Source organism: Oncorhynchus masou, unplaced genomic scaffold (genome assembly GCF_036934945.1).
Source record: "Oncorhynchus masou masou isolate Uvic2021 unplaced genomic scaffold, UVic_Omas_1.1 unplaced_scaffold_785, whole genome shotgun sequence".
In the NCBI taxonomy this organism is placed as follows: Eukaryota; Metazoa; Chordata; class Actinopteri; order Salmoniformes; family Salmonidae; genus Oncorhynchus; species Oncorhynchus masou.
This window is the reverse complement of record NW_027014319.1, coordinates 14,699-28,551: the sequence shown is the minus strand read 5'-3', so window position 1 is coordinate 28,551 and position 13,853 is coordinate 14,699. Positions and strand designations below refer to the sequence as shown.

General features: G+C 48.1%; 1 long non-coding RNA gene across 1 annotated transcript; it reads right to left on the bottom strand.

The window, feature by feature from the left end:
* Window positions 1-8,133: 8,133 nt before the first annotated feature.
* LOC135537458 (uncharacterized) lies at window positions 8,134-11,856 on the bottom strand. The gene is made up of 3 exons (XR_010455220.1): window positions 11,773-11,856; window positions 10,327-10,449; window positions 8,134-8,327 (listed from the first exon to the last, which is right to left on the bottom strand). It is a non-coding gene; the product is annotated as an uncharacterized LOC135537458 (long non-coding RNA).
* Between the last annotated feature and the right edge of the window lie 1,997 nt (window positions 11,857-13,853).

Sequence of the window (13,853 nt, the reverse complement as noted above, 5' to 3'; positions counted from 1 at the left end):
TTCCATGGTAAAGTCTATACTGTTGGTTAAGGGCTGGTCAGTCAGCGTTTCCACGGTAAAGTCTATACTGTTGGTTAAGGGCTGGCCAGTCAGCGTTTCCACGGTAAAGTCTATACTGTTGGTTAAGGGCTGGTCAGTCAGCGTTTCCACGGTAAAGTCTATACTGTTGGTTAAGGGCTGGTCAGTCAGCGTTTCCATGGTAAAGTCTATACTGTTGGTTAAGGGCTGGTCAGTCAGCGTTTCCATGGTAAAGTCTATACTGTTGGTTAAGGGCTGGCCAGTCAGCGTTTCCATGGTAAAGTCTATACTGTTGGTTAAGGGCTGGTCAGTCAGCGTTTCCATGGTAAAGTCTATACTGTTGGTTAAGGGCTGGTCAGTCAGCGTTTCCACGGTAAAGTCTATACTGTTGGTTAAGGGCTGGCCAGTCAGTCTATACTGTTGGTTAAGGGCTGGTCAGTCAGTGTTTCCATGGTAAAGTCTTGTTGTATTTGGCATATGCCACAAATAAAAGTTTGATTTGATTTTGAAGTAGATAAACAATACAAATTTAACAGCAAACATGATACAAAAGTTCCAAAAGAATAAAGACGTTTCAACATTTTTGGGTTGGAGGATTTGTATTTTGTCCTGTAATTCATTCAAGGTAATTGGAGAATCCAGTGGGTTCCGGTAGTTTTTAATTGTTGATTCTAAGATTTGTATTTGATCATATATTTGTTTTTACAGTTTGTTCTTTTTTTTTAGAGCGAAAAAGATTGGAGAAGTGGTTTATCCATACATCTCTTCGTCTTGTTTGTTTAGTGTTTTCCAGAAAATCTCACTCGCTCTCTCCCTCTTTCTCTCTCTCTCTGTCCCTCTCTCTGTCCCTCTCCCTCACCCTCTCTGTCCCTCTCCCTCTCTGTCTCTGTCCCTCACCCTCTCTGTCTCTGTCCCTCACCCTCTCTGTCTCTGTCCCTCACCCTCTCTGTCTCTGTCCCTCACCCTCTCTGTCTCTCACCCTCTCTGTCTCTGTCCCTCTCTGTCTCTGTCCCTCTCTGTCTCTGTCCCTCTCTGTCTCTGTCCCTCTCTGTCTCTGTCCCTCTCTCTCTCTGTCCCTCTCTCTCTCTGTCCCTCACCCTCTCTCTGTCCCTCACCCTCTCTGTCCCTCACCCTCTCTGTCCCTCACCCTCTCTGTCCCTCACCCTCTCTGTCCCTCACCCTCTCTGTCCCTCACCCTCTCTGTCCCTGTCCCTCCCTCTCTGTCCCTCCCTCTCTGTCCCTGTCCCTCCCTCTCTGTCCCTGTCTCTCTGTCCCTGTCCCTCCCTCTCTGTCCCTCCCTCTCTGTCCCTGTCCCTCCCTCTCTGTCCCTCCCTCTCTGTCTCTGTCCCTCCCTCTCTGTCCCTGTCCCTCCCTCTCTCGCTCCCTCCCTCTCTCGCTCCCTGTCTCGCTCCCTCCCTGTCCCTCCCTCCCTCTCTCGCTCCCTCCCTCTCTCGCTCCCTGTCTCGCTCCCTCCCTGTCTCGCTCCCTCCCTGTCTCGCTCCCTCCCTCCCTGTCTCACCCCCTCTATCTCTCAAGGATGCATAGTCGCAAACACATATGCAAGCCCAGACGTACGAGCACACACACACACATAGTGGTTGTTTGAGGTACATTAGAGGTGTGTTGTGCCTGGTCTAGCAGACATCCCTGTTCACAGTAGTCCAGTATCGCCCTCTAGTGGTGTTCAGTTGAATCTCATGACATGCCGCTGGTGTTTCCACCACTCCTCTACTGGTAGTTCCAGTTAGGGACCTTTACAATGGATTCATCCCAGTTAACCACTATTAGACCATGGTGACATCTCAAAACCCTATTCCCTATATAGAGCACTACTTTAGACCAGAGCCCTATTCCCTATATAGTGCACTACTTTAGACCAGAGCCCTATTCCCTATATAGTACACTACTTTAGACCAGAGCCCTATTCCCTATATAGTGCACTACTTTAGACCAGAGCCCTATTCCCTATATAGTGCACTACTTTAGACCAGAGCCCTATTCCCTATATAGTGCACTACTTTAGACCAGAACCCTATTCCCTATATAGTGCACTACTTTAGACCAGAACCCTATTCCCTATATAGTGCACTACTTTAGACCAGAACCCTATTCCCTATATAGTGCACTACTTTAGACCAGAGCCCTATTCCCTATATAGTGCACTACTTTAGACCAGAACCCTATTCCCTATATAGTGCACTACTTTAGACCAGAACCCTATTCCCTATATAGTGCACTACTTTAGACCAGAGCCCTATTCCCTATATAGTGCACTACTTTAGACCAGAGCCCTATTCCCTATATAGTGCACTACTTTAGACCAGAGCCCTATTCCCTATATAGTGCACTACTTTAGACCAGAGCCCTATTCCCTATATAGTGCACTACTTTAGACCAGGGCCCTATTCCCTATATAGTGCACTACTTTAGACCAGAGCCCTATTCCCTATATAGTGCACTACTTTAGACCAGAGCCCTATTCCCTATATAGTGCACTACTTTAGACCAGAACCCTATTCCCTATATAGTGCACTACTTTAGACCAGGGCCCTATTCCCTATATAGTACACTACTTTAGACCAGAGCCTTATTCCCTATATAGTGCACTACTTTAGACCAGAGCCCTATTCCCTATATAGTGCACTACTTTAGACCAGAGCCCTATTCCCTATATAGTACACTACTTTAGACCAGAGCCCTATTCCCTATATAGTGCACTACTTTAGACCAGAGCACTATATATAGTGCACTACTTTAGACCAGAGCCCTATTCCCTATATAGTGCACTACTTTAGACCAGAGCCCTATTCCATATATAGTGCACTACTTTAGACCAGAGCCCTATTCCCTATATAGTGCACTACTTTAGACCAGAGCCCTATTCCCTATATAGTGCACTACTTTAGACCAGAGACCTATATAGTGCACTACTTTAGACCAGAGCCCTATTCCCTATATAGTGCACTACTTTAGACCAGAGCCCTACTCCCTATATAGTACACTACTTCAGACCAGAGCCCTATTCCCTATATAGTGCACTTCTTTAGACCAGAGCCCTATTCCCTATATAGTTCACTACTTCAGACCAGAGCCCTATTCCCTATATAGTGCACTACTTTAGACAAGAGCTCATAAGGCCTACCCTGCTCCATACACCCCCCACCCTAGCCCTGTTGTAGGGGCCCACCATACACCCCCCACCCTAGCCCTGTTGTAGGGGCCCACCATACACCCCCCACCCTAGCCCTGTTGTAGGGGCCCACCATACACCCCCCACCCTAGCCCTGTTGTAGGGGCCCACCATACACCCCCCACCCTAGCCCTGTTGTAGGGGCCCACCATACACTCCCCACCCTAGCCCTGTTGTAGGGGCCCACCATACACCCCCCACCCTAGCCCTGTTGTAGGGGCCCACCATACACCCCCCACCCTAGCCCTGTTGTAGGCGCCCACCATACACCCCCCACCCTAGCCCTGTTGTAGGGGCCCACCTTACACCCCCCACCCTAGCCCTGTTGTAGGGGCCCACCATAAACCCCCCACCCTAGCCCTGTTGTAGGGGCTCACCCTGCATCTCCTACCCTAGCCCTGTTGTAGGGGCCCACCCTGCACCTCCTACCCTAGCCCTGTTGTAGGGGCCCACCCTAGCCATGTTGTAGGGGCCCACCCTAGCCCTGTTGTAGGGGCCCATCCTAGCCCTGTTGTAGGGGCCCACCATACACCTCCCACCCTAGCCCTGTTGTAGGGGCCCACCATACACCCCCCACCCGAGCCCTGTTGTAGGGGCCCACCCTACACCTCCCACCCTAGCCCTGTTGTAGGGGCCCACCATACACCCCCCACCCTAGCCCTGTTGTAGGGGCCCACCCTAGCCCTGTTGTAGGGGCTCACCCTGCACCTCCCACTCTAGGCCTGTTGTAGGGGCCCACCCTACACCTCCCACTCTAGCCCTGTTGTAGGGGCCCACCCTACACCTCCCACTCTAGGCCTGTTGTAGGGGCCCACCCTACACCTCCCACTCTAGCCCTGTTGTAGGGGCCCACACCCTGTCCCTGTTTTAGTCAGGAATGTGGAGAATGTTGTGTCCGCAGTAGGGGGCCTTTCTCCCAGGCCCCAGGAGACCAGTCTGCTGGCTAATGACTGACCAGACTATCAGAGTGTTAAACCTGGGATTGACTCCAGGGTCTGTGTTGCTGAAAACCCAGCTCATTCTCTCTCTCTCCCCCCTCCTCCCTCCCTCCCGAATTATTGCTTATCTTGCCAACATATAATGTCCATTGAAGCGAATGTTTATTTCTTCAATAGAGAAAATCGTCATGTAAAGAAACATTTTAGTGAATGCTGGTTAAGAAACCGTTGTCGCAATTCAACACATGGGGGGTACACATTACAATGGTAATATTATAATCAGCATACAGAATAAGATGGTGCTCTCCAAAATAGAGGATTTGTCGAGAAAACAACAACTACAAAAACATCATGCATTGACAGAGTGATCTTCACAAGCCAACTTGTCAGAGGGAGAACCGAATGTAGCAGCTAACTACACAGGACATAGAGAACAGAATGTAGCAGCTAACTACACAGGACAGAGAGAACAGAATGTAGCAGCTAACTACACAGGACATAGAGAACAGAATGTAGCAGCTAACTACACAGGACAGAGAGAACAGAATGTAGCAGCTAACTACACAGGACAGAGAGAACAGAATGTAGCAGCTAACTTCACAGGACAGAGAGAACAGAATGTAGCAGCTAACTACACAGGACAGAGAGAACAGAATGTAGCAGCTAACTACACAGGACAGAGAGAACAGAATGTAGCAGCTAACTACACAGGACAGAGAGAACAGAATGTAGCAGCTAACTACACAGGACAGAGAGAACAGAATGTAGCAGCTAACTACACAGGACAGAGAGAACAGAATGTAGCAGCTAACTACACAGGACAGAGAGAACAGAATGTAGCAGCTAACTACACAGGACAGAGAGAACAGAATGTAGCAGCTAACTACACAGGACATAGAGAACAGAATGTAGCAGCTAACTACACAGGACAGAGAGAACAGAATGTAGCAGCTAACTACACAGGACAGAGAGAACAGAATGTAGCAGCTAACTACACAGGACAGAGAGAACAGAATGTAGCAGCTAACTACACAGGACATAGAGAACAGAATGTAGCAGCTAACTACACAGGACAGAGAGAACAGAATGTAGCAGCTAACTACACAGGACAGAGAGAACAGAATGTAGCAGCTAACTACACAGGACATAGAGAACAGAATGTAGCAGCTAACTACACAGGACAGAGAGAACAGAATGTAGCAGCTAACTACACAGGACATAGAGAACAGAATGTAGCAGCTAACTACACAGGACAGAGAGAACAGAATGTAGCAGCTAACTACACAGGATATAGAGAACAGAATGTAGCAGCTAACTACACAGGACATAGAGAACAGAATGTATCAGCTAACTACACAGGACAGAGAGAACAGAATGTAGCAGCTAACTACACAGGACATAGAGAACAGAATGTAGCAGCTAACTACACAGGACAGAGAGAACAGAATGTAGCAGCTAACTACACAGGACATAGAGAACAGAATGTAGCAGCTAACTACACAGGACATAGAGAACAGAATGTAGCAGCTAACTACACAGGACATAGATAACAGAACACAACTCTCACACCACGACAACCAACGTCAATGACTATAGATCAGGCCATGGCTGAGTCCCTATTTCGTATAGAGTTGCATTACTTCTGACCAGAGCCCCATGGGCCCTGTATAAGGATAGTGTTCCATGTAGGAGGCCTCGTCTGGTGTCTGGACTGACCATGCTGTGTGTTTTGGGATGGTGCGCGTCTCAGCAGACCAGGCCGTAGCAATCCTCTGTATAGCTAAAACAATTATCCTCCTTATTAGCAGTGCTGAAGGCAGAGTCCCCCAGGGCTGTGTTTCGGCGCCCCTAAAGATTGACGGTTCCATGGTGGAACAGGCCAGTAGAGTGACGGTTTTGAGTTAGAACAGGCCTGTAGAGTGACAGTTCCGTGGTAGAACAGGCCTGTAGAGTGACGGTTCCGTGGTAGAACAGACCTGTAGAGTGACGGTTCCGTGGTAGAACAGGCCTGTAGAGTGACAGTTCCGTGGTAGAACAGGCCTGTAGAGTGACAGTTCCGTGGTAGAACAGGCCTGTAGAGTGACGGTTCCGTGGTAGAACAGGCCTGTAGAGTGACGGTTCCGTGGTAGAACAGGCCTGTAGAGTGACGGTTCCGTGGTAGAACAGGCCTGTAGAGTGACAGTTCCGTGGTAGAACAGGCCTGTAGAGTGACGGTTCCGTGGTAGAACAGGCCTGTAGAGTGACAGTTCCGTGGTAGAACAGGCCTGTAGAGTGACGGTTTTGAGTTAGAACAGGCCTGTAGAGTGACGGTTCCGTGGTAGAACAGGCCTGTAGAGTGACAGTTCCGTGGTAGAACAGGCCTGTAGAGTGAGGGTTCCGTGATAGAACAGGCCTGTAGAGTGACAGTTCCGTGGTAGAACAGGCCTGTAGAGTGACAGTTCCGTGGTAGAACAGGCCTGTAGAGTGACGGTTCCGTGGTAGAACAGGCCTGTAGAGTGACGGTTCCGCGGTAGAACAGACCTGTAGATTGACGGTTCCGTGTAAAACAGACCATCTATCTATGCTGCATGCCTGTTCTTACTGTGTGAGTGAAGGAGGGGGAGCTTGGGGGAAGGAGTTGGTCTGGTCATGGGGATTCTGGGTAGAGCCCCTCCTGGACCCTGAGATCCAGACAGCTGCACGGTATGGGCTGGCAGAGTACTGCAGGGGGTCTGGAGGGTATGCACCTGAGGAACCTGGGATATTACCTGTCTGTCTGCCGATCTGTCTACCTATACTGTCTATCTACCGGTCTGTCTGCCGGTCTGTCTACCTGTCTGTCTGCCGGTCTGTCTGTCTGCCGGTCTGTCTGTCTGCCGGTCTGTCTGTCTGCCGGTCTGTCTGTCTGCCGGTCTGTCTGTCTGCCGGTCTGTCTGTCTGCCGGACTGTCTGTCTGCCGGTCTGTCTATCTACCTGTCTGCCTACCTGTCTGCCTATACTGTCTGTCTACCGGTCTGTCTACCGGTCTGTCTGCCTGTGTGTCTATATGGTCTCCCTCTGAGGCCTTCTCCAGGAGCTGAGCCAGGGGGTGGGGGGTGGAGAAGCTGGCGACAGAGGTGCTCTTTGAACCCTGTAAAGGGTTCCAGTAACCCAGGCTGGACTGGGACCGGGGGTGGGACACACCCCTCCTCCTCCTCCTCCCACAGACAGCCCAACGTCGTCCCCCAGTCCCTCAGCCTCCTCGTGTTGGAGATGGGCAGTCTTCTCAGGGCTGGTTTCAGGGGACGGATGGGGCAACGCTGGAGCTGAGACTGGGACTGTGTCAGGTTGCTGCTGTTCTCAGCCTTGGACCATGTGATGCTCAGTCTGATCAACAGCATCTCTTGCCTCCCCTGGGTTGGAGCCCTTGGTTCAGTCCACTCAGTCCTTCCTTGGGTTAAAGCCTTTGGATCGGTCCACTCAGAGGAGTATGGAGGGGGGTTATCTCTCAGAAGGTGTGGCTGGAATCTGTATACTTTCTCAGGACCGATGGTGTTAGATATAGCGCAGGTGGATGTAGAAGAGAGGACTCTGGGATACGGGGGTTTTCTATCTTCCTCTGGCTTCCTGGTTTGCGTTTCGTTGTCAGGGGTGATCGGGTACGCGGCCTGCAGCGCGGGGCTGTGGGACGTGATGCGTAGGGGCTCAGTTGGAGGTGGATCAGAAATGATCTTGGACATGGTCCCAACAGGTACTTTGAGGAGGTCCTCATTATTAAAACTCTTCGTCAGACCAACAGTCTTCTTCTCTGGTAGTCCAGAGGGAACGTCTCCCTGCTTCTTCAGACCAACAGTCTTCTTCTCTGGTAGTCCAGAGGAACGTCTCCCTGCTTCTTCAGACCAACAGTCTTCTTCTCTGGTAGTCCAGAGGGAACATCTCCCTGCTTCTTCAGACCAACAGTCTTCTTCTCTGGTAGTCCAGAGGGAACGTCTCCCTGCTTCTTCAGACCAACAGTCTTCTTCTCTGGTAGTCCAGAGGGAACGTCTCCCTGCTTCTTCAGACCAACAGTCTTCTTCTCTGGTAGTCCAGAGGGAACGTCTCCCTGCTTCTTCAGACCAACAGTCTTCTTCTCTGGTAGTCCAGAGGGAACGTCTCCCTGCTTCTTCAGACCAACAGTCTTCTTCTCTGGTAGTCCAGAGGGAACGTCTCCCTGCTTCTCAGGCCTACAACAACAGGTGATAGACAAAATGTGAATAGAGACTGAGAATTCAGTCTTACCATCATGCAAAGCAGAGAGATACAGAGACAACAGGGACATGTAGGTGCTCTGATTTCTAACATGTTTAAAAGGGATTTCATGTTTTCTCTCTGTGTGTGAAAAAAATGGCTGGCATTTTCTAGTATTAATATGTTGTACATTGACATTTATTGTCAGAGTCCGTTTGCAGAGTGAACACAGCAGCACGGTGTATTCTCCTAAACAAGCTCGTGTTTTATACCCCTGGAGAGATCCATCCTCGGTTTTATGACTTGTTCTGAATCTTCTCATTATCTTGTCAGGGGTGGATATCTCAATACAATAAAAGACCAATAAAATACTTCAATCACAAGCAGTTTGTTTGCTCCACTAATGATATGACATTTTAACTTTATCCAAAAAGGAACACCGAAACTCCAATATCACTTATAGTTAATGGATTATTTGGGGCAAAAATGGAGACATAATGAAATTTACTCTGGTAAATCCAAGGTGGTGTAGATAGTATTAAATAAATAATCTAATTTCAGGCTTTTACGAGAAAGCTAGCCCTCCTTATTGGCTGTTTGACAGAAAGCTAGCCCTCCGTATTGGCTGTGCGACAGAAAGCTAGCCCTCCGTATTGGCTGTGCGACAGAAAGCTAGCCCTCCGTATTGGCTGTGCGACAGAAAGCTAGCCCTCCGTATTGGCTGTGCGACAGAAAGCTAGCCCTCCGTATTGGCTGTGCGACAGAAAGCTAGCCCTCCCTATTGGCTGTGCGACAGAAAGCTAGCCCTCCGTATTGGCTGTGCGACAGAAAGCTAGCCCTCCGTATTGGCTGTGCGACAGAAGGCTAGCCCTCCGTATTGGCTGTGCGACAGAAAGCTAGCCCTCCGTATTGGCTGTGCGACAGAAAGCTAGCCCTCCGTATTGGCTGTGCGACAGAAAGCTAGCCCTCCGTATTGGCTGTTTGACAGAAAGCTAGCCCTCCGTATTGGCTGTTTGACAGAAAGCTTGCCCTCCTATTGGCTGTTTGACAGAAAGCTAGCCCTCCTATTGGCTGTTTGACAGAAAGCAAGCCCTCCTATTGGCTGTTTGCATTCCAGAAGCACTTCTTCCTTTTTATTTTATATTGAGGCACTTTACGCCCATTTTATTAGTCCAACTGCGTTCCATGCTAGAGGTGATTGTGGTGTGTGTGTGTGTGTGTGTGTAATCTGCATGGCCCTCACAACTCTCCAGTTCTGCTCAGGCTCTTAACCTCTCTCTCCAACTGCTCTCTCCCTCTTTCTCGCACCAGATAGTTAAATGAATGTCTCAGAGTTCCTCTCCCCCTGCTTCCCCCTCTTTCTGCCCTGCTTCCCCCTTTCTCCTCCTGCCTCAGGCAGCAGACTAACCAGCCTTTAAATCATTAATAAGCAGAAAATGAGACCGCGTGTGTCTGCTGCCGGAGATATTGACGAGGCACTTCTTTCTCCTCTTCACCTCTCTTTTCATTTGTTGCCATGAATTTAACGAGCAAGACACTCATATTTAGAGGAGCTAAAGCTGTGAAAACAGATTACTGTATGTAGACTATACCTGGGGAGGGATGATTACTGTATGTAGACTATACCTGGGGAGGGATGATTGCTGTATGTAGACTATACCTGGGGAGGGATGATTGCTGTATGTAGACTCTACCTGGGGAGGGATGATTGCTGTATGTAGACTATACCTGGGGAGGGATGATTGCTGTATGTAGACTATACCTGGGGAGGGATGATTACTGTATGTAGACTATACCTGGGGAGTGATGATTGCTGTATGTAGACTATACCTGGGGGGGGGGAGAAGCGTGAGACTCCATTATTAGCAGTACGGTGGCGGGGTCCCCCAGGGGTGTGTCCTGACGCCCCTGTAGAGTTACTGTGTGAGTAGCTCCTCTTCCTCACATTGGGCCGTGAGTAATTAGTTAGAACCTACATTGAGAAAGGTATCTAACCTGTACCCAGCTGGACCTGGGGGTCTTTCCTGGTGCAGAGGCTCATGGGTTCTGGTAGATTTGATGATGGGTGGAAGTCTGGAACATCTCAGGTAGCCAGTACCCCTCAATTCCAGACTGGCTCTATGACAAACATAAAAACACATGTACTGAGTGATAAAATATTAGGAACACCTGCTCTTTCCATGACATACTACAGACTGACCAGGTGAATTCAGGTGAATGATATGATCCCTTATTGATTTCACCTGTTAAATCCACTTCAATCAGTGTAGATGAAGGGGAGGAGGCGGGTTAAAGAAAGATCTTTAAGCCTTGAGACAATTGAGACATGGGTTGTATATGTGAGCCATTCAGAGGGTGAATGGGCAAGATACAAGATGTAAGTGCCTTTGAACAGGAAGTAGGTGCCAGGTGCACCGGTTTGTGTCAAGAACTGCAACGCTGCTGGGTTTTCACTCTCAGTAGTTTCCTGTGTGTATCAAGAATGGTCCACCACCCAAAGGATTTCCAGCCAACTTGACACAACTGTGGGGAAACACTGGAGTCAACATGGGTCAAGCATCCCTGTGGAACGCTTTCAACACCGTGTAGAGTCCATGCCCTGACCAATTGATGCTGTTCTGAGTGTGAAAGGGGGGGGGGGGTTGCAACTCACTATTAGGTTCTTAATGTTTGGTGTACTCTGTGTATACACATGGGGTCGTATTGACTCATATAGACATGGGGTCATATTGCCTCATACAGACATTGGGTCATATTGACTCATATAGACATTGGGCTATATTGACTCATATAGACATTGGGTCATATTGCCTCATATAGACATTGGGCTATATTGCCTCATATAGACATTGGGTCATATTGCCTCATATAGACATGGGGTCATATTGACTCATATAGACATGGGGTCATATTGACTCATATAGACATGGGGTCATATTGACTCATACAGACATGGGGTCATATTGACTCATATAGACATGGGGTCATATTGACTCATATAGACATGGGGTCATATTGACTCATATAGACGTGGGGTCATATTGACTCATATAGACATGGGGTCATATTGACTCATATAGACATGGGGTCATATTGACTCATATAGACATGGGGTCATATAGACATGGGGTCATATTGACTCATATAGACATGGGTCATATTGACTCATACAGACATGGGGTCATATTGACTCCAGTTCTATCCAAAGCATTTCCCCTCAGGGACAGGAAGTGTTGCATGGCGAGGAGTGGCCTTGAGAGAAACATGTCAATGAAAGGAGGAAGTACCTGGGGTCATATAGACGTGGGGTCATATTGACTCATACAGACATTGGGTCATATTGACTCCAGTTCTATCCAAAGCATTTCCTCTCAGGGACAGGAAGTGTTGCATGGCGAGGAGTGGCCTTGAGAGAAACATGTCAATGAAAGGAGGAAGTACCTGGGGTCAGGGTGAATCTTCGTAACAGGGGGCAGTCTGAGCTCGGGGATGGTGTGTCTCTTCGGGAAGCCCCGTGACCTTTTCACCTTTGAGGCGTGACTCAGGGCGCTTGTCATACCGGGCATGCTCCGTAGGCTCAGCGTCTCTTCCTGGTCTTCCTCATCCAGGGCTCCTCTTCTCGTTGCACCAGGCAGCGAGGCCAGATCTCTAGTCACATCCTGAACCAAATGAAAACACAGAGGGGGTGGGGGGGGGTTGTGTTCATATGATGCTCTGTCTGAAACCCCTCTTTCCAGATCTACAGGAAGGGCGTAGAGGGTTGAAGACAGAGGGGGGGTTGTGTTCATATGATGCTCTGTCTTAAACCCCTCTTTCCAGATCTACAGGAATGGCGTAAGAGGGTCGAAGACAGGGGGGGGGGGTCAATTTGGGATCTAAACAAATCAACCACTGTGTATTGATCTCTTCAAGAAGCCTGTGCTTTCCCTAAACCCTATTCCGGAGTGTTAGAAGAGAGGATAGCATCTGCATGAAGATGACTGCGTAGCTGCTGTTCCTGTACTCTACCTTACGGTGCTGCAGGTAGGCTGGCTCTGAGTAGTATGAGAGGACAGGGGAAACGGTCTCTCTGTGGGGTGACTGGGTTCTCTTCATGATCCTGGGGAGGTGCATCTTAAGGAAGTGTTGCTGATCAGAGGGCCTGTCCACAAGATACATGGATGTCTCCTCAGAATGGACGAGGAAGCAGGGTTATATAGATCCTTGGTACCTATGAAGCTACACTTTGTACAACTTTTATAGGAGATAAACAATGTCAATAAACAACTTGAAACTATCTGCAGCATCAAGGAATATCCAATCCTGATATTGTGTAGTATGTGTTCAACTTCCCTAGAGATAAAGAAACGTTGTTTATCCAATCCTGATATGGTGTAGTATGTGTTCAACTTCCCTAGAGATAAAGAAACATTGTTTATCCAATCCTGATATGGTGTAGTATGTGTTCAACTTCCCTAGAGAAAAAGAAACGTTGTTTATCCAATCCTGATAGTGTAGTATGTGTTCAACTTCCCTAGAGATAAAGAAACGTTGTTTATCCAATCCTGATATTGTGTAGTATGTGTTCAACTTCCCTAGAGAAAAAGAAACGTTGTTTATCCACAACGTATATACAATCCTGATATTGGACAATTTCTTTAGAGACATAAAAACTCATAACTTTAAAAAAACACATGTTTTTTTGCATCAATATATTGTAAACCCCCCCCACCAGCCTCTTGTTCCTTCCATGAAGTGTCTCTGTCTCTCAGGACGCTGCTGTTGTCCTCATGTCTACTGTGGAAGAGCCAGGAGACAGAAAATAGCTTTTAAAAACCTTTTAAATGACGTTTCCAAACTGAGAATGAATCTAAACATTCCTGTTCATTAGAATGAGTCTTTCTGTTGTTGTGGTAATTCATTCAGTCTTTCAGCCAGCAGCACCGGTAAGATTCTATTAGTGCGGGAAGCTATTTATTTATTTATTATTTATATTTGCATATAAATTGCATTTTGCTGCTCTAATTCCAGCTCTGGGCAGAGGGAAAAACATGTTTAATGATTGCTTGGATGGTAATCTGACAAACTGATTCAAGAGAAGTCTTAAAATTAACCCGCTTTGTGTTTTTAAGGTTAAATTGTTGATTAAGTTTAAAATTTGCCATGAAATAACCGGTTGTATCGGGTCCACTCCTGTCTCTCTGCCAAAACACAACCTCTAAAATACTCAAGTCAAGTCATTTCAAGTGGTCCTTATGAGTATTCGGACAAAATCAGATCGCTTCATCACACGCCAGACCTTTCTTGAGTTGTAGAACAAACTCAAACGTGTTTAGTGTTTCTGCAGAATAAAGCTATAGCGTACATCTTACCTTAAAAGACACAGAGTTACGTTAATGTGTAAAGTTCAGTAGTGAGTCGTACCTGAGTGCTGGTCATGTCGGCCGTTGAGCAGGGTGGCTAGTGGGAGGTAAAGTGTTGAGGAGGCTCCTGAGTGCCTGCCTCTGCCCCCTCCTACCTCTTGCAGAGGGACACCGGGAACT